The 19,473-nt window shown below is 41.2% G+C and overlaps 1 protein-coding gene across 4 annotated transcripts in view; it reads left to right on the top strand.

Annotated features, from left to right (window-relative positions):
- Positions 1 to 892: 892 nt before the first annotated feature.
- Positions 893 to 19,473, top strand: part of NLGN4X (neuroligin 4 X-linked) — a 203,172-nt gene continuing 184,591 nt past the window's right edge. For 3 of the 4 annotated variants that reach the window (XM_074814898.1, XM_074814900.1, XM_074814897.1), the window contains exon 1: positions 1,084 to 1,239. The gene's annotated coding sequence lies outside the window, so the exon portion shown is untranslated. Of the gene's footprint in view, positions 956 to 1,083; positions 1,240 to 19,473 lie in introns of those variants that run through there. The other variant, XM_074814896.1, reaches the window with a different exon arrangement.

A 19,473-nucleotide genomic window follows, 5' to 3' on the forward strand; every position in this document is an offset into this window, starting at 1 on the left:
TCAAAGGAACATGCTGTGGAGTGAAACAAGGTGTATCTGTTGGAGGCCTGAGCGCACATTTGCTACACCACCCTCGGTCTGAAATGATACGCAGGAAGTGAACCAGAGACCCTGTGTTGTAGTACTTAGCAATAACCACAGGGCCCCCTCTTCAGCCCTTATGCTTGACCTTCACAACAGTGGTTAGATATCTAAAATAGGGACATTAAATAACTGATCTGCTTATAAAAAAAAAAAATCTCTTTAAAACGATCGGGCACTGGGCAAATGTCTACTTTGCTATTTTTGCATGGGAGGAAGGGGAACAGGCACAGAACGCTTCAGTAGCTGCTATGCAATTACACTGTTAGCTCCACGTAAATGCATATGGGTGAATATGGTAACAACAGGCTGGTACGGTAGCAACTGCAGCTGTAAAGGGTTAACAAGGTCTGCACTTGCTGTATCGGATCACGGAGCAGGGAGAGCCACACTCTGAATTGTGTGATCCCCCCGGCACCCCCGCACCCCCAGCCCTACTCCCCCCCCGCAGGTCTAGTTCTCCGTGTGCCGGGCGCCCACCTGTTCCGCCCCAGAGGCCCCGGCCAGGCGCTGCCACCATCGCGCGGGGATGCGGCGCTCCCCGCCCGGGGCCGGGGATGGAGATACGGTTTCTGTAGCGATGGGGCCGGCTGCGGAGAGCTATTGGCTGCCGGCTTCGGAAATTTCATTCAGTTTGGTCCAATAGCAGGAGGAGAGCGCCTGGTACAGCCTGGACCTCTCCCCCCCCCCCCCCCCCCCCCCGCCCCCCGCCCCCCCCGCTCTCTTCCCCCCCTCTGCCTCTCGCTCCCAGCTCGCCTTGCCTTGCGGATCAGTCTCTCCCCGGCTCGGTCTCTCTGCATAGGCAATCACAGCTCCCACTCGCAGACCCAACTCTCCCATCTCGCACTGCTTGCAATGAATTTTCTGCCTGAATGTAGGTCGCTTACAACCGAGAACACGAGTTTCCTTCAAAGCCAGTGTTGTTGTTTATCTTGTTGTTATTTTTAATTTTTTGCCCCCCTGCCCCCCCCCCCCCCCCCCCCCCCCCGCCGTGGTCGTTGCATTCCTTTGGAGAAGCGAATCGCGTTGGATTCCAAAAAGGAGAGCAGGAACCGTGTGTGAATAACCCCCGCTGCATGGTAGCCCGAGAGGATTTTCTGAAAGAATCTGGCTGTGTATAAAAGACCCTTACGCTTCTGCAGCTATTCCAGTGTTAAGGTAGGAGTACTGAATTTACCGTTTGAGTGTTCATTTTATTTTTTTCTGTTGCTCCCCCCCCCCCTTTTTTTTTTCGGCGAGGGTGGGGGAGAGAGGGAGAGGTGTTGCAGTTGGTACTCTGGCAAAGGGCGAGCAGTTTGCTGCAGTCGTCTGTGCTTTTACTTTTCCCATCATGATAAAGCGATACTTTCTTTCTGCTATCTCCACCATCATATGCGATCTCGTTGTCACATATGCATATTTATGCAAATTTTCTTTCTTTTTTATCCGCTTCGGTCTCGTCCCCTATATCCCCCTTGCACCATAATTTGTTTGGAGGCATTTTGCTGCAATCAGCTATTTGGAAAGGCTCTGGGGTTCTGTGTGAGATGTTTACAAAGTAGCTCTGCCTTACAGCCAAATAAACAGAAGAGTGTGGAGGAGAGGAGGGAAAAATATCTGCAGTACAGGCAGAGCGAGAAAGGAGCGAAGCCACAGTTCCCTGCAAGCGCGGAGAGGGGCAGGAGCGGTACCTCATGCTCTGTGTGCGCCTGTGGTCTTCAGGGGAACACAAAACCAACACGTAGGGTTTTAGTTCACCACTTCCCTCGCCACCACAACCACGAAAAAGCAAAAGGGGACGGGGGGGGGGGGAGAACAAGGGAGGCGGCTGTTCAGAGGAAATCTTGGCTCGTCTTGGATTCCGCGGTTCGCCCGCTTTGGCTTTAGCTATTCCGTGGTGGTGGGGGGGGGGGGGGGGGGGGGGTTTCCCGTGGGTTTTTTGTTTTTTTTTTTTTTTTTGGTCGGGTTTGGGTTTTTTTTTTCCTTCTTTTTCTTTCCTTTTCTGTGCTCGGGTAAATGCCCGCTTTTGCGGTGGGCATGGGTTTCCCCACGTGATGGAGCGGGGACCGGCACCGGGGAGAGCCAGCGTTCGCGGAGCGGTGGTGGTGGTGGGGGGGCAGCAAGAAAGAAAAGAAAAAGACACGCACCACCACCACCGCCCCCCCCCGCCCCCGCCCCAGCTCGACAGTAAATCGGCTTCTCTGCAAAGCTGGGGCGGGGGCGGGCGAGGCGGGGGCTGGCGGCGTGAGGCGCCCCGGCGGCCGCCGCGGCTCTGCCCCTTCCCCAGGGGAGAGGCCGCCGCCGGCCCCCAGCGCCCCTCGGTGCGGGGACGGCCCCGCTGCAGCCGCCCTGAGGGACGCCCGTCAGACAGCGGCGGGGGGCAGCGCGGGCGCCGGCAGCCGCCGTTCAACCCACCCGCCCACCCAGACATTTCCGCGGGCGCGCAGGGTCGGGGCGAGCGGGGCGTGCTCCCGCGCCGCCGCTGCAGAGAGGCGCGGGGAGAAGTGGGCCGGAGCGGGTGTCCCGCCGCCGTGCCCTGAACGGGGCTAAGAATAGATGGCGGCGCGGCCGGGAAACTTGGCCGGTTCGGGCGCTCGGCGTGGGGCGGGGGGGCCGGACGGAGGGACTACGCGGGCGCGGCAACGGCGGCGCGCGGCCGCCAGGTGGCGATGCGGACCCTTCCAGCCGCGCCGCCCGCCGCCTCCCCCGCCGCAGCGCCGCGCGCCCCGCCGCGGGGCCGTCCCGCGCCCGGCGGCCGTGGGGGGCCCGGCCTCGTGGGGCGGCGGGAGCCCGGCGGGCCGGCAGCGGCTGCGCGGGGAAGGTCCGTCTTTATTTTGATCTTCTCTTAATGCGGTTGGAGGTGGGAGTGAGAGCGCGGAGGCAGGGGCGCGGGACGCCGTCCGAGGCAGAGCGGGCTGCGGAGGAGCGACCCGGCGCCCGGCCGGGCGGAGCGGGACCGGGGGTCCGGCCTGGCCGCGGCGGTGCGGGGCGCGGAGCCGGGGCACGGCCGTTTGCACCGGGGTGCAAGGTGCCCGCCTTCAGCTGTTTGCATCCGTCGGCTTTGGGGAGGCGCTGCTTGTCCTAAGGATGGCAGGAACGCGTATGCAAGTTCAGGTGTTTCGTATTTAAAACCAAACCACCACCAAAAAAAAAAAAAAAAAAAAAAGAAAAAACTGCCCTTTAGCCATGTGTTGAAAAAGAGCTCTTTAGCCATCAGTGTTGAAAGCAAACGCCTGTAAAATTCTAGACCGAATTTTGTTTTTAAACGATTAACAATGTTAAGGTCGTCTATGCATATACTTAGAAGTAGGATTAACTGGATGAATTCACAAGCAGTTACACCAAAATGGAAATCTCCAATATTTTTCTCCTCCTAGAACATAACTGCTAATTTTGGTACATAAATGGAAGGGCAATAGTCCACATCCCATGGGACACAATTTAAGTTGATTAATTGTTAGGTGTGTAAATCCTCTATTGGCATTAGCAAAAGAAAGTATTTTTCTGTAGCCCTAAGAAAAGAAGTCATTATTTCCAATAATTTAATTATTTCCAATTACTTCCAATTTTAAATCCTAGATAAGAACACAACTTTGCTTTGTGGAAGTGGGTTGATTCCGTATGTCAAGTGAACCCTGCATTTTATTTTCATTTTACTTACAAAATATGCATTTGATATTATATTAATAATCACCTATGTAGACTTCTATATAGGTAGCAGCTATATAGATATGCATTAAGGCAGGACATTTCAAATATTTTCTTGTACTGCTGAGTAGGGGGTTGCATGTATTGTCTTATGAATCATATTCCAATGAATCATTAAAGACTTAAGAACATGAAAACATGCCATGCAGTTTCTGGTAACTCAAAACAGTGAGATCTATGATGGCATGTACTTTTCAAAATTAAATTTAATTTTGATCTACTCATTTTTATAGTCTTGAAATTATTACCCCTTAGTGTATAAATACAGCTGCTATTGCTCGCTCTCTTCTCTATTCATATGCCTGTATATCGTATAGATGCAATTATTGTTAGTATGCTGTGTGCAAGTACAACCTATTAAGCTGTACCAGATACTAAAACTGAAATTCAGTTTGGCATCTGAAGTGCCTTGGTCCCCGAGAGGATTCTAATTCAAAGTTAATTTAAACCCTTTTTTTATATTGGATTTAATGACCCTTAGGTTTGGTCTGTACTGGAAAACATTTGTGTAGACAAGAAAATACATTTTTATCCTTCTGCATTTCTGGAGGGAGTGATTATTTGCCTAGTATTGTTTTAAAATGCAGTGCTATATCACACACATGTAGACTGTAAATTCAGAAATTCCTGATGTTTTTTCTTGATCGGTAATGTGGTCAGTAATGAAGTGTCATTTCTTTAAATGGCCTTTAAAAGGCATCACAATGCAAGCAAACAAAAGACTCATATTGTGAATGAAACGGGCCAACTAGATTAAATTAGGACAAGTGACAAAACCGGTAGGTTTGCTGGAGATGCCGTGCTATCTTTTCTATTTTTTATTCTTACAAAGACTTTATCTTTTTAGCAGATCCCATGCTCTTGGGCAGATCATTCACCTGACAATTTTTACATCCGATAAAAATGTCAATCTTTGTAGACATCCTTCAGCTGGAGACCTGTCATGTAGAGATTAAGGCAAAAGGCAGAAAGAAAAGCTGTTTAACTGAAGCTTTTTATTAGAGATATCGTACAGAAACGAGGATTTGTTTGGCTTGTTTTAAACAAAAGAGTGATTCAAGGAACATTTACTGACTGCTGCATAGAGGTTTGCACATTTGTTTTTGACAGGTTCTCAATACAGCCTCCTCTTGGCCTTTCAAACATACATGCTGCTATTTGATGGCTGAATCACATAGTGTAAAGAACAGCTCCACCTGGGTAGGACAGGAATAAGCATCATGCTATAACCAGCATATAATTTAGTCATTCTGTCAGTTGAAGACTTGTCATCGAGATTCAAGAGCTCTTCTGCATGAGTAAGATTGGTTAGCTATGTGCACTGAATTATAAGACTGCGAGTCTTTAAAAAAAAAAAATTAATAAAACCAAAGCATAAACATGAGCTGCACAAATCAATGTAAGTCTGTTATGTCCAACAGCAGCTATCCTCTGTCACAGTTCAACTCAGGTGCTCTCAAGCAATGTTTGTAAAGCATTTATGCTGTGAGTCATTTCGATCCTCACACCTGACAGGGTTATGTACTCAACTCTGTCACCTTTTAATAGTTCTCTACTTCGCATTGTATTTGTTTTAGTAGTCCCCAGATTGGATTTGAAAGGGGGAAAAAAAAAAAAGCGTACCAATAAAAAAACCCCAAACACCAAAGAAAAAAAACACCTTGCTGTCTAGTGGAGGAAAAACAAGTTTTATTGACAATATTCTTGGAAAATTATTTGCAATGAGATAGGACACAGCGATAATCAACTTTTCACAACTTGAAAATGGATATAAGGGTAGAGAAGAGAAAATTTATGGTCAGTTTGTAGTCGTTGAATTTAAAAGGGAGGAAGTTATTCTGGAGATGTTACAGGCAAACTCGTCCTTCTTTAACCCATGTAAACTAATGGGGATAAATTTTGACATTAAAAATAAGCTGTATATGAAGCAGGGTTACTTTATGGCTTTCATGCATAGTTCTCATGAGGATCTGAACAGAAGCAGCCCTTGTAGAACACTGGCTTTTCCCAAGATCTGCAGCGGGGCTTTACCAGTGGCACCACTAATTCAAACTAAATGCATGACCACAACTTGGAATGATCCCTAGCCAGGAATGCTCAGATTTGTACTGTAATAATCTAAAAATAAATCGTAGTCACTGATGTCACAATGTATGATTCTTTTCTTTTGGCTGTCTTCTGTACTGAGCCCACACACCACTCAGTGTCATAGGACGTATTTCAGTAAGTGTATGCCACTGACTAGCTTCACTAGAGGGTTAGGACTTTCCATGCTTGTCTTTCTTCTGTTATTTATGTGCTCAGTGAGATTTGCAACTTGATGGAGGGCTAAGCCTTCCAATAGAGGTAAGCTTTGAGAATGAAGGGCACTCTTACTAGAAAAAAACATTTGAGACAGTATCACAGCGGACTGATTCACTCTGAAAACTAGAGGAGTACATAGCTGTCATAATTTAACGTTATTCAAATAACTTCCTTTAAAAGAATTCTTTTTCATTGCTTATAGAGGGACTGTTTTTAAATATTGCACAGACTGAGGCAGAATCTTAGTAAAGAATGATTCTTTTATTAGGATATAATGTTTTCATAATGTAACTATGTAAGACATTTGTAGACTAAAATGTTTGGGTTTCTTCCTAGATTAGCAGTCAATTATAGCTAATTCTGCAGTGGCTGTTATTATTTCATATACAGACTGAATTAGCTCATTTTTATTTACTTGTATACAATTTCTTTTTTTTTACATAAATAAAACAATAATTTTGAGATTTAGTTACACAAATCATTGAGACTAAGCCAGTTCAATATTTCACCATAATGGGTGACAGATGAAATAGTAGTGGCATAATTTGATGTTAGCAAACTTCCATCTAACAGTATCTTTCAGATCTGCATCTGTTGAATGCATTAGACAAAAATATATAGCCTACTGCTTCTCAGTGCTTCTCAGAGGTAAGACGTTTCTTTTGTCCTCCAAGTGGAGGTAGTCACTGTCGTTTAGTAGTCAGTTGTCTAGTACGGCCAGAAGTGGAAGAGGACAATCATGAATAGGATTTCTGTTCCAAGGTGTTGCTTGAAGTGGTCTAAGTGGCTTGATTATTTTGCAAATGCCTATTGCTGTAGTGTCTGGGTCGGTTGTAGGCCCAGCACAGCCCTGGAAGGAACAGATTTTCAAACTTTTGGGACCGTGCTCTGTAGTGTTGCTGTCAAGTTAATGGTCTTTCCAAGTCAGACTGACCAGCTATGTTGATCAGTGCCATCATGTGGTGATCTTGTGATATTGTTGCCAGACATCTCTGGGTTGGTGATCAAGCTTCTTTATGTTTTAAAGTCAGTTTAGACCCTTAGTGAAAAAATAGATTAATGGGAACAAGTCTTCTTTCAAAAAAACTGTTTAGAAATACTATGGAGAGGGCTCAAATATATTAGTTATATTTTCTGTTAACAGGATTTCTTTTATGGTTTTGAACTCTGGTGGAAAGTAAGTGGACGAACTTCAATAACTCTTCTGTCCTATTTGTTCTATTCCAATAAATTGCATTATATGTCATACTTTTGACTTCTGATATATAAAAGACCTACTTCCTATCCACCCAAATGTAATAAAACAAGAGCAAAGCTGATAGACTCATTTTGAAATAAAGAGTTTGGAATGGAACCAGATTCTTACTTTTTATTTCTATATCTTCATTTTGTACTGACTTTTGTAGTCCTGATTTTATACCTAATTTTTAAGATCTCTATAAATCTTAAGCTTGCAAAGTAGATGTGCTAGCCAGTTTTTCTTCTGTTAAATAAAGTTGTTTGCAGACACTGCAGAACTCTGCTATTAAAAAGAGCAGGCAATTGCTCAAAATTTATCGATAGCATACTTATACATCTAAAATTTCTTTTCCTGAAAATAAATAAAATATTTTTTCCTTTCTACTGTTTTCCTTACTTTACACCACCAAAACATATCACTTATCCATGAAATAGCTCTTTCAAGCACTCGGGCATATACAGAACAAGTTACCTGAAAATTATATAGGGAATGCATTTATGCTTTGAGATATGATTCTACCTTTTCTGATCTACTGTGAACAATTTCCAGATCTGTCTTTGCAAATAAAGAAAGTTAGTATATTATTTGTAGGGGACCATATAAGATATATGCTGTCTAACATACAATAAATTTTTACTCATTTTCTTATTGGATGGGGCATAAACCATTAATATTAACAGACTTGTGTAATAGGACCGAGATTAACAGACCGTTGACAGATTAGTGTCATGGGACCAGGTCTTGTTGGATTCAGTGCAATGATTCCTTTTAATTTCAAAAGGCTTTTGGTCAGGTCCTATGAGTGATAGCATTTGGACAGAATTATATGGAGTATTTGCATAGAACTGGCAATGTCATGCAGCTTAAAAGTTTTCTCCCAACTTCATGTTAAATTCTGCTAATGGAATTGACTTCAAACGTTTGTTTGAAAAGTAAAAAAGAAAGCAGTAGGTTCTGGAAAATAATGAATCTCCATCCCTTCCTTGAAGAGCTTGTTACAGGTGTGGATGATTATGCACACTAGAAAAGTATCCTAGATGATATAGGAGCATGTACTGTCTCAATTCATGTTCTGTTGATGACAGTGTTTATAAAGACAAATAGTTGTACAGACTTGTTACTATCTGGGATTTCTTCCTGAAGTTTCTTGGATTTGCCTTTCAACAGAAGCTGGGTATGTGTTAGTAACCAAAGCGATGGAGTACACACATCCAGTTTGTACACCTTTCCATCCCGTTGTCTCATTAGCTGTGGTTGTGCTGAAGAGACAGTTTTTGCCTTATCTCCAAACTAGCTTTGAAGTACTGTTATGTTATCTCCCTGGATGTTCAGTTGTATTGGTTTTGGATCACAGATTTCAATATTATTTTATAGGCAATTGTGACAAGGGAAAAATCCTCTCCTGGATTCCAGAGGAATTGTGGAAGAAGAGATGAAGCCCATGTGAATCTTTGGTTCATCTGCTATTACCGAAACTCTCTGAAGTTTGTAAAGTAATAGGACTGTATCTGGATTTCATGCAATGTCTCAGGCAAATAAAGAAAAAAGATACCAGCAACAACCAGAGGAAGCAGATAGTGAGTTACTGCCATATGAAATGTACCCTTCACCCAAACTTTAGAGCAGATGGTTCAGTGCGGTACTTCAGGACAACATTCATCAGTCAGAGTGCTGCTTCTCAGTCCAGCACATAGTCACTGATTTGTTGGCTGGAGTCTCCCAAGTCAAACATATCTCTTATCACTAATGTAAATATTATAATGTCTGCCTGTTGCATTTTACATCATCTACATGAAAGCAAGATAAGTTCACAGTACACAATGGCGTGAGGGGAAGTAGAACTTCCTGCAAGTTATGCACAGCTGGACAGATGAGCTGTGGTGCCTGAGGCTGTGAATTTGTATTAGTAGAGCCATCAGCAGGTCTGCTGCCTGCATTAGAGATGTTCAGTGTGTGTAGTTTCCAACATGCAGGTGGTGAATTACGGGACAGATGATGTAGATCCATTGTTTCTGGCTGATTAAATAATAGCAGTTGGCATAACTGGAAGTTAATCGTGGAGCTGAAAGAGATCTCCTTAGGGAAGAGCTAGCATATTCATTTCATGCTTATTGTGATAATACTTTGCTTTAGTTCAGGTGCACAAGTTACAGTGCAGGATAGGTGGACTTGGTTCAATCTAAACAGATTAGCAGTTATTAAGAAAATACATTACTTGGATCTTACATTTGTTATGTCTTTTACTCAAGATCTTGTAGCTGAACTGTGTTTGAATTAAGGTTTTTGAAGATAAATGATTAGTGTTTATATTGGTTTGATGTCATCTCTCCGTAAAGATAATGTTTCAGATATGGTGCCTTAGGAATTTGATAATGCAGGCCAGCTGGTACTTATAGGTAAGGAACAGAGTAAATTAGAAGGGCCAGTAAATTTTTATACTACTAGATACTGAAAGGCATGCTGCACTGATTTGTCTGCCCTGATCTGGTACAGAGCTGAGATGTTACTGAAATGTAGTGGGTTAATGTGGGTGCAGTTAGCATGTACCATTATCTTATATTGAGTTGTTATGGTCATGGAGTGGCATACAAGCACAAGCAAAAGTAATTCCCCACTAGAAGAGGAAGAGCTAGCCTGTCTTCATTTGCACTATAGTGTAGAAAATATATATTTCTCCTTGGAATTGTCAGTCTATATTTTCCTTTCCCTATCTGCTTTGGAAATAAGATGTTCTAGTGAACTGTCCTCCTGCCCAGATCTGCCCTAAGAGTTTTGGCTTCAGAAAACTGCAATTAAAACATGTAAATAGGATCTTTCTTTTTCTCTATTTCTGCCTTCCCTGCAGGTTTTTTTGTTTGTCTGTTTTTTCTTTCCTGTAACTTTGTAATTTGTCTTAGCATCCTGGATCCTGTGAAGTGCTTTCTTCCATTCATGACTTATTAAAGGTGTAATATTGGTCAATATGATGATGATGATAGCTAAAGCAAAAACCCCATTATCCCTTGGGTGATTTCCATTAGCAGTTCTGTTATGCTGAATTTGGGTGACTTTTTGTAAAGGATTTCTTGTTCTGGCAATAGAAATTATAGTAGGAATGTAGAAGTTATATTATCAGTGCTGTAGAAAGGACAGGAGATGGGAGTCGACAGTGGTAGTGCGTTGATTTCTCTTAGCTAATAGCTAGATAAGAATGGAAAGCTAAATAAATCTTGCATTTGGTATATCAGTAAATGATCACTGGACCATAACACTTCACATAAACATCCTTCTGTGGTAGATTTCAGTTTCTGTTTGCCCCTGGAGAGTTGCCATTTGGTTAGGCTTCATACTTCACTGCTTTCTGAAACCAGTTAGAGCTAGTTTATTCAAGAGGAACCAAAACACGTAAAGTTGGAGGAGATACTGTCTGCAGCCAGAGGTGTCAACAAGAATGATGGAGAGATGGTCCGGTTCCATTTTGGAAGAAAATTCATGGGTTTCTCAACAGCAATGTAAGACCACTTTTAACTCTTAAGGCCTGAAAGCTAAGCACTGAGCATAATTATGTCTAAGATGAGGACACTGCATATTCCAGTTCTTACCTTTTCCTCTGTGCAAGGTGATTCTTCTTAAATGGCTCCTCCTTCTCTTATTCAGCATCCCTAACTTGTTGTGTTTTTTTCCATCTCCTACTTCTCATCACCCATCCTAGTCAGAGACTGTAAACAGGCAATGAGTTGCAGATAAATTACCAGTTTCAAAGGAAGGTTAACATGATTAGCTTTCACAGAAAAAGAATAATAATGGAGAAGAGTGAGTGGGATGAGGTAAGAAGTCAGTTGCAGTTTTGGCAGAGTCTCAAATACAGGGTGCTTGCTAAAGAAACAATATGATAATGTAAGAAAAAGGAATGTGGGGATGACACATAGGGATGGTAAACATACTAGAGCATAGAGAGTAGAGTAGTAAGGGGACTGGCAGTTCAAATACGGGACTCTGGAGATCTCACATATGTGTCAAGACAGACTTAGAAGAGAAGGCGATGCTTTTGGACATGAGAGTTTGGTTTAGTCTGAGAGGGTGCAATATATTGGAAGTAAGTTCACCATATGGATCAAGGTAAAATATGATTCTTAGTTTTATCATCACTCTGTAGGAATGTAGGTTTCACTCTTTGAAATTGAGTGTGTTTTCTTCTGAATAATCTTTTAAAGTATTTTTTATCCAAATAAAGCATTTATTAAAATATCACAATTTCATTTTAAGGAAACCATATCCAGTGGTATCATCACAGAATACATTTCTGTTTAGGATTGTTTGGGGTTTTTTATCCCATTTTTCCCAAGAATCATAATAAATCTTCTTTTCTGTTTCATTTCAAACACACTGATTTTTTTGGGGTGTTGGGTTTTTTTTTGTTTAGTTTGTTGGGCTTGGTTGTTTTTTTCCCAGTATGGCAATTTTTACTATTAACTTACAGTTCCTCAGAGAAATTAGTCTTGGAGAGAAGTGCATGAAAAATGTGGAGAAATTTATCTGGGATTATATAAAGGCAGGCTTAACAAACTATGTGGGTTTTGATGGTTCTGTCACTGGTACATGGGAGGATTAAAAAAAAATTAGAGTAAAATGCATCTTCATCCTACTCATATACATCACTCAAAGATGTTAATGTAATAGTTGATGAAAAATCTGTGCAGGGGATGTTGCACCATTACTTCATATCTATGTTATATTCCATAGTTACAAATCTTTTCTCTGATCACTTTTTAAAACAAAATAGAACTGATGTACCTCTGCCTAGCCCAAAATGTCATCATTTAAAATAGTAGATCTTTGGCGAGAAATAAAGCAGCCAGAAGAAATCAGTTCTTTCTCAGAGTATGCAGAGTACTAGCCTTCCTTCCATGTCCTTAATAAACAAGCTTCCCCTATACACATAGATGGACATAATGCATGCATCATCACTTTTAAGTGCCATTTTTCTTCACTTGCCCTGAGCTGTGTATTTAAAAGATTACAAGCATGACTAAGATCTCATTAACACTGTTTTACGTTGGTTTATACCATTGTCTTCAGTGGCACTGTGCCTAATATTTGAGTGCTTAGAAGTATTAATTTAGTGCTTAAAAAAAAGATTGTCAGGTTCCAGGATTTTTCTCCTCCATTTGCAGCTAACATCTCATCTTTTAATGTATTAATTTGGCAGAGGTCTCTTTTCAGCTAAGAACTTGTTCTCTGTGGAGTAAATTGTTTACCTGCCAGCCATATATGTTTGCCCTAGTGAATGTGAGCAAAATAGACCATCACAAATTTATGTGACTGCATTAACTTGACACTGACTCTGAAAAGTTAAGACAAGGATAGAGGTGAATGACAGGAGGTAGTGAAAATGAGGGTCTTGAACATGACACCCATTTTACTATGTGTGAATAGGTTTAGAATTTAAGCAAGTGATCTTTAGAGACAGAATTATCTTTTAAATTTGTCTCCTTCAGATGATTCTTGTTAAGCAGGAGGATTTTGTTTTATCAGAATTTAACATCAGGTGGAAATGTTTCAAAGTCTGAATCCAAGCTAACTTCTAGTATGTGCTTAGATTTTGTGTTTAGACAGGTAGAGATTTCATATACAGGAAGATGAAAAATCAAACAGAGGAGGAAAAAAAAATCCACTACAGCCTACTTTATTACCTTATACCAATTTCTTTTCCTGCTCTGACATGTACCAGGATTGATTATTTATAGTACATACTTTCTATGAATAAATAAGCACGGAATTTTATGTAAGGAGATATCTCAGCCCAGAAATAGTTTTCTAGAGAAGATTGATAAAAAGTTTGGTTGAAGAACTCAATTTTTTGTAGAACAATATTTTGTCTTTATTTGCAAAAAAAAAAGAACATTTTTCCACAAAAAAAAAATTAGAATAGATTAGAAAAAGATAAAGAATCTAGACTTTGTCTAGACTGTTACATGCTTTCCAGAGTCTTTCATATATCTTTGAGAATAGGGGTTTTTTTGGGGGGGGAGAGGAGCAAAGTAATTAATTTCTTGTTGTTTTTTTGTTTGTTTAGTTTTGATTTGGCTTATGTTCTGTAGGAGGGGAAATGATTTTCAGGTATCTAGACTGAGAAAACCCCAAACCTGAAACACTACTCAATCCTGCTTCAGAAGTGCACAAGATGGCCACTTTGGGAAGGAGAGGAGGTGCTGAGAATGTGAGCCTTGCCCAAGTACAGAATCAGGATATAGCTCCAGCACTCAGACTGGGAAATGCTTCTGGATTCTCTGATCTGGATGTAACTAAAGTCATATCAAGGGGTCACTATCCACCATGATTTTGAAGGTAGTAAATTGACTTCAGCTCTTTTCTTTTGACTGGCTGGCAGCCTAGAGACATTGGAAAGAATTCTCATTCTAGGTTTTCACAAGTATTGTAAACAAAGGGTGTTGGGACAGGCTTACGTACATGGAGTTTTATTAGTGTGGTCTAATGATGAATGTTACTTTATGCAGAAAATACAAGAAAAATATGAACTGAATGGGAGAGAGGAAAGAGGCAGACTGTACCCAGTGGCAGGCCAGGAAAAGCAGTGGCAATAGTCGGGGAGTCCCTGATGAGCACCTTTTTCTGCGTTTTTTCTCTGGTGCAGCAGGTGGAAATAATTAAGATGTCAAGGTTGATGATTTTTTTTTGCCATGCTTCTCCCCTCTCACAGTATACTCAAGACCATGTGAAAATTCCCACTGGTTATTTTGATTCTTGATGCTATCAGTGCTGATTGGAGTACAGTAATTTTTAGGTTTAAGTGTTGCACATTGGTTATTAAACTCTATTATTGGACAATTTTTACTAAGTATTTTAATGGCTATTATCTATATTTGGTTTTCTCTATTATAAACGGAAATCTACAAAACAAAAGTTAAGGAAAGATGATGCGGGAGGGTGGGCAAAAGAGGGACCATTCTCACTGTAGTGGCAGTTGTTTTCATGAGTGCCTACCATAGCAAAACTATTGGGATTTGCAGTTGCAAGACTGTGAGAATAACAACATAAGACCTAGAGTTTGAGAACATCAAGGGGAAAAGAAAAATACTTCTGTGGAGGCTCTGGAAAACACTGCCTCAGTGGCTTAGGGGAAAGCTTATAGAGCTGTGAAGTGCAGACCTTTGGTATTACTAAGGCTGAGGTGCTAGCATACTCAAGGCAAAACATACCTTAACAGTATTCAGGAATCAAAAATTCCTATTAGATCAATTAAGCTTAATGTCAGAGATATGAAAATTAGGATCATGTAGACATAGCTTAGAACTTTCTCCTAAATATGGCCTTTTCCTCAAAAAGGGAGAATAGCGAGAATTCCAAGGGTCTTTTTGTTTGGTTAGCTTGCTCTAGGTAAAGGCATAGCATAACAGTATAATACCTTTATTTTTAAACTATTTAGTGATCTGTCAAGACAAAAAAGTTAATTTACCTTTTTGCTATAGTCATATAACTAGAATCAGCACTTGTTTGTACACTGTTTCAAAGTATAAGGTGACTTTGTATCCCCTTATAACTTCTGGTATTTCATAATGTATCCTTTGGAAGGGAGGGTACCCTCTTCCTAAGACTATATCATTTATCAAACAATTGCCACGGTACATTTAGATGCACTATGACTTTGTAAATTACCACACGAATTGCCTGATATCCACATTACCCGATGCCTCAAGGTATTCTAAAATACAAAATCTAGCCACAGGCATTAACAACACATACAGTGATTGCTGTCATATCTTGGTGCTATTCCCAGAAATGCCACATTCAGAAAGCTGTACTTTGAGGAATGGTGTTGCAGGATCAGATGGCTAAATTCATTAGAAACTGAGGTACCACAACAGGGACTACAGAGTTATCCTTGATGATCTTGGCTTTTGTAGTGGCAAACAGCAATGCCCACAGAATTTCTTGAGCTGGATACCAACTGATTCAGTCTTCCAGACTAATCCCAACAGTGGCAGATTTTTTTCATCACATCTTTAAGCCTCGCTGCAGTTTTCTTTCCTGAAAGAGCTATGCATTGAAGGAATGCAAAAATTTCTTAATAGTCCAGGTAACTACTTTACATCATGAGATCACTTGTCCAGTGGCTGGCTCTCTCAGGCTAATTATTGTTAGAGGTTGGCTGATGCAAACTGAAGAAGCTGAGAAACTCTGACTGTGTAGATTCTGGACTGTTCTGATGTAAGAACTGGGGAAAAATCCCCCCCCACCCCCCCCCAACAAACAAACCCCTGAACCCCCCAAAAACCAGCAACAACCCTGCTTTATTTTACCATATTCCTCACTCACTTATTAGCAGTTGATGAAAGATCCTTGCAGGGGCTGCTACTCTGTTTTCCACTGTGAACTGTATATGTGTTCAGTAAGGCTCTTTAAACATTTTTATCAAACACCTATTGAATATCTTACATAAACTAGGAGAGCTAGGAAGTAATGCATTATATTTTTAGGTCTACATATTTTAGATAGTTCATTCTCACATGTGCTGAGCTGTAGGACAAAAATTTCATGCTGACTTTTTTCTACACCTGGTTCAGTGAAGATGACTTTAGCATGAGACACCAACAGCCTCTGGATTTCAGAGTTTTCCCTACTGGTGAATACTGTAGTGAGCATGTGTCTCTCAGAGATGTCTCTGTCAGGTCAGTGAGACCTCTATCTGTCTGCCAGTGCCCTTTACTTCCTAAATCAGGTTTTTATACCACTAGTTTAGCTCAGATGCCACTGAAAACCAGTACCATAGTTCTGAATCTTTTGGAGATTGGTTTTGGTTGTAACTAAGAAAAACTGTAACTAAACATTTGTTACTCTTCCTTCACTCTAGATACTATCAGATGCTGACCAGATTAACTGTCTAGTAGGATCATTAAGGAAAGACCTTGCTTGAGTCCCCTGTGGTTCATATTGCATACCCCAGAGGTCTGTAGACTGTTGTATGCAAACTAGTTATTCTAGGCTCTCATTGCATTTCCTGGGAAGAAATAAGAACTTTGGGATGCAATTTACCTTTTTTAAGGTCTTCTTTAGGATGAGATTAAGAATTTGTGATTAATGTTTGCAAGTAATAAATTAATTTGATCAGATGAAACCCGATCAATGAATGTAAATCTGATCTTGGTCAGTTTATGTGGTTCCACAGACTCTATGCTGTTGTCTTTCCTGTTCTAAAGCCTTGTCTGGGATACTTGTGTTATTTCTGGAGCAAAGGTCCCTTACAATTGTGCTTTATCATTATTTCTGTTATATAAAGTTACAAGTCTCCTTTTAACATAAAGGACTACTCTTTTCATGGCAATACAGTTCTTGGCGTTTGAACATTTGTGTCATTTTCAAAAACACTTTCCTTATGAAGGTGTGGGATTGTTGGATGTCGGATATGCTTGAATGCCATTGATAGACTAGGCTCTAGCCTTAATTTGAGGGTATTACTGCACATATCAGAGGCCTGAATGATCAGACTGTTATCCTTTTTGAACTTTTGCATGCTAGCAGGTTTTTCACAGTTTTTTGTGGGTTATTGGTGTCAAGAAACTTCATTCTTCCATCCAACATTGTCATTCAGTGGTTTTAGTCATATATGAAAAATAGAAGCTACTCAGTTATGATGGATGCAGGTCATTAAGGATGAGAGTATTTTATATGTTCTTTATCTACAAGTACATTCTGTGTGAGACATACTCTTGAAAAAATGTGTGGAGGTGTTTCATAGGGTTTTCATTCTGAATTTAAAAGGGGTGAAAAAAATTTATAGCAGGCATAGCATCTGTTGGAAATAATTATAATGGATATGTTTTACTGTGGCTGAGGTTTAAGGATTCAGACTACCACCTCTTATTCCTTTGTGAGTTACCATCTCTTATTCCTTTGTGAGTTTTGCTAAGCAGAAGACAGGGGAGATGAGTGAATTTTTGGGGGTGGTGAAGTGCAATGTAGAACACTTACATTTAGAAGACTAAGTTCACAATATAGTCACTGGAAATTTCATAGGTATTTCAGAAGGAAAATCTCCACGTGAGTTGCCTGCCTAAATGTATTAACACTGGACGTAAAATTTAAACTTCCAAAAGTAGCAGTAAAGCCAGCAGTTTCCATTTCTAGCCAATCCTCAATGTTCTAAACCCCAAACTGTTTTGGAATTATGAATTAGTTGTGATATAAAAATTTGGAAGCAGAAGACTAGCTTCATTATTTATAATCATGGTTGAGCATGTTATATAATTCTAATTAATGACAAATACTTCAATTCTCTTTTAAAACTTTACCAAAGGGTACCAATCCAGGGAATGGCTAATATAGCAGTTGTTGCAGTACAGGTCTCTCAATTCAGCAGCGAAAGTTAATATTCCTCACATGAAAATGGCTAAAGGATTAGACATTTTTGGATTTTTAAAAATTGAAACTCATGTTAAAAAATTATTTTTTAAATAAAAAATTTTCAAGATTCATGTATCCACTTGATAATCTTGAATGACTTATATGAATAGATTTTTTTTTGTTAAATGAGTGATAAAAAAAATTGAAATTCTGGAAAAAAAAAAAGGCCATCTGTAGTGGTTTATTTATTGTGAACATCTGTCTTTTGAATCCCAACTAGGGAGGTTTGTTTTTCTGAGGGCATACATTCCAGTCAGATTCTTTAGTGAAACAGTGGTATTTCTTTGTGCATAGAAAATCAGAGTGACAATTTCTGTTTACGTGTTTGGAAGTGATTACATAACAAGAACCTCATTTCAAAAGAGTGTGATCTGTGTTTTCTATAGATAGGATTTTTTCTCAATATCTCAACTTCAGTTTAAGGCCTTCAGTTTAAGTCCTTCCCTAAAATAATGCAAATTTAAGAGCTCTATTAAAAAGCAACAAGTTTTTGCCATGATGTCCTATTGTTTACTGAGGAGAGTTAATAATTGAATTGTTAACAAAATCCAGTTCATGACTACAACAAATTATAGCATCATAGAATCATAGAATGGTTTGGGTTGGAAGGGACCTTAAAGGTCATCTAGTTCCAACCCCCCTGCCATGGGCAGGGACACCTTCCACCAGACCAGGTTGCTCAAAGCCCCGTCCAACCTGGCCTTGAACACTTCCAGGGAGGGGGGAGCCACAACTTCTCTGGGCAACCTGTTCCAGTGTCTCACCACCCTCACAGTGATTAATTTCTTCCTTATATCTAATCTAAATTTACCCCCTTTCAGTTTAAAACCATTACCCCTTGTCCTATCCCTACACTCCCTGATAGACTCCCTCCCCATCTTTCCTGTAGGCCCCCTTTAAGTACTGGAAGGCCGCTATAATGTCTCCCCGGAGCCTTCTCTTCTGCAGGCTGAACAACCCCAACTCTCTCAGCCTGTCCTCATAAGGGAGGTGCTTCAGCCCACTGATCATCTTCTTGGTCCTCCTCTGGATTCGCTTGAGCAGGTCCATGTCCTTCTTATTTTGAGGGCCCCAGAGCTGGACACAGTACTCCGGGTGGGGTGTCACAGAGTGGAACAGAGCGGGAGAATCACCTCCCTCTACCTGCTGGCCACACTTCTCTTGATGCAGCCCAGGACACGGTTGGCTCTCTGGGCTGTGACTGCACATTGCTGGCTCATATTCAGTTTTCCTTCCACTAATACCCGCAAGTCCTTCTCCGCAGGGCTGCTCTCAATCCATTAATGGCCCAGCCTGTATTTGTGCTTGAGATTGCCTCAACCCATGTGCAGGACCTTGCACGTGGCCTTCTTGAACTTCATGACGTTCACATGGTCCCACCTCTCCAGCCTGTCGAGGTCCTTCTGGATGTCATCCTTCTCTCCAGTGTCAACCACACCATGCAGCTTGGTGTCGTTGGCAATCTTGCTGAGGGTGCACTCAATCCCACTTGCCCACGTCACCATCAAAGACATTAAACAGCACCGGTCCCAACACCGACCCCTGAGGAACGCCACTTGTCACTGTTCTCCACTTGGACATCAAGCCATTGACCTCAACTCTTTTGAGTGTGACCATCCAGCAAATTCCTTATCTACTGAGTGGTCCATCCATCAAATCCATGTCTCTCCCAATTTAGAGACAAGGATGTCATGGGACAGTGTCAAATGCTTTGTACAAGTCCAGGTAGGTGACGTCAGTTGCTCTTCCCTTATCCACCA

The sequence above is a fragment of the Strix aluco genome, chromosome 2 (genome assembly GCF_031877795.1).
Source record: "Strix aluco isolate bStrAlu1 chromosome 2, bStrAlu1.hap1, whole genome shotgun sequence".
In the NCBI taxonomy this organism is placed as follows: domain Eukaryota; kingdom Metazoa; phylum Chordata; class Aves; order Strigiformes; family Strigidae; genus Strix; species Strix aluco.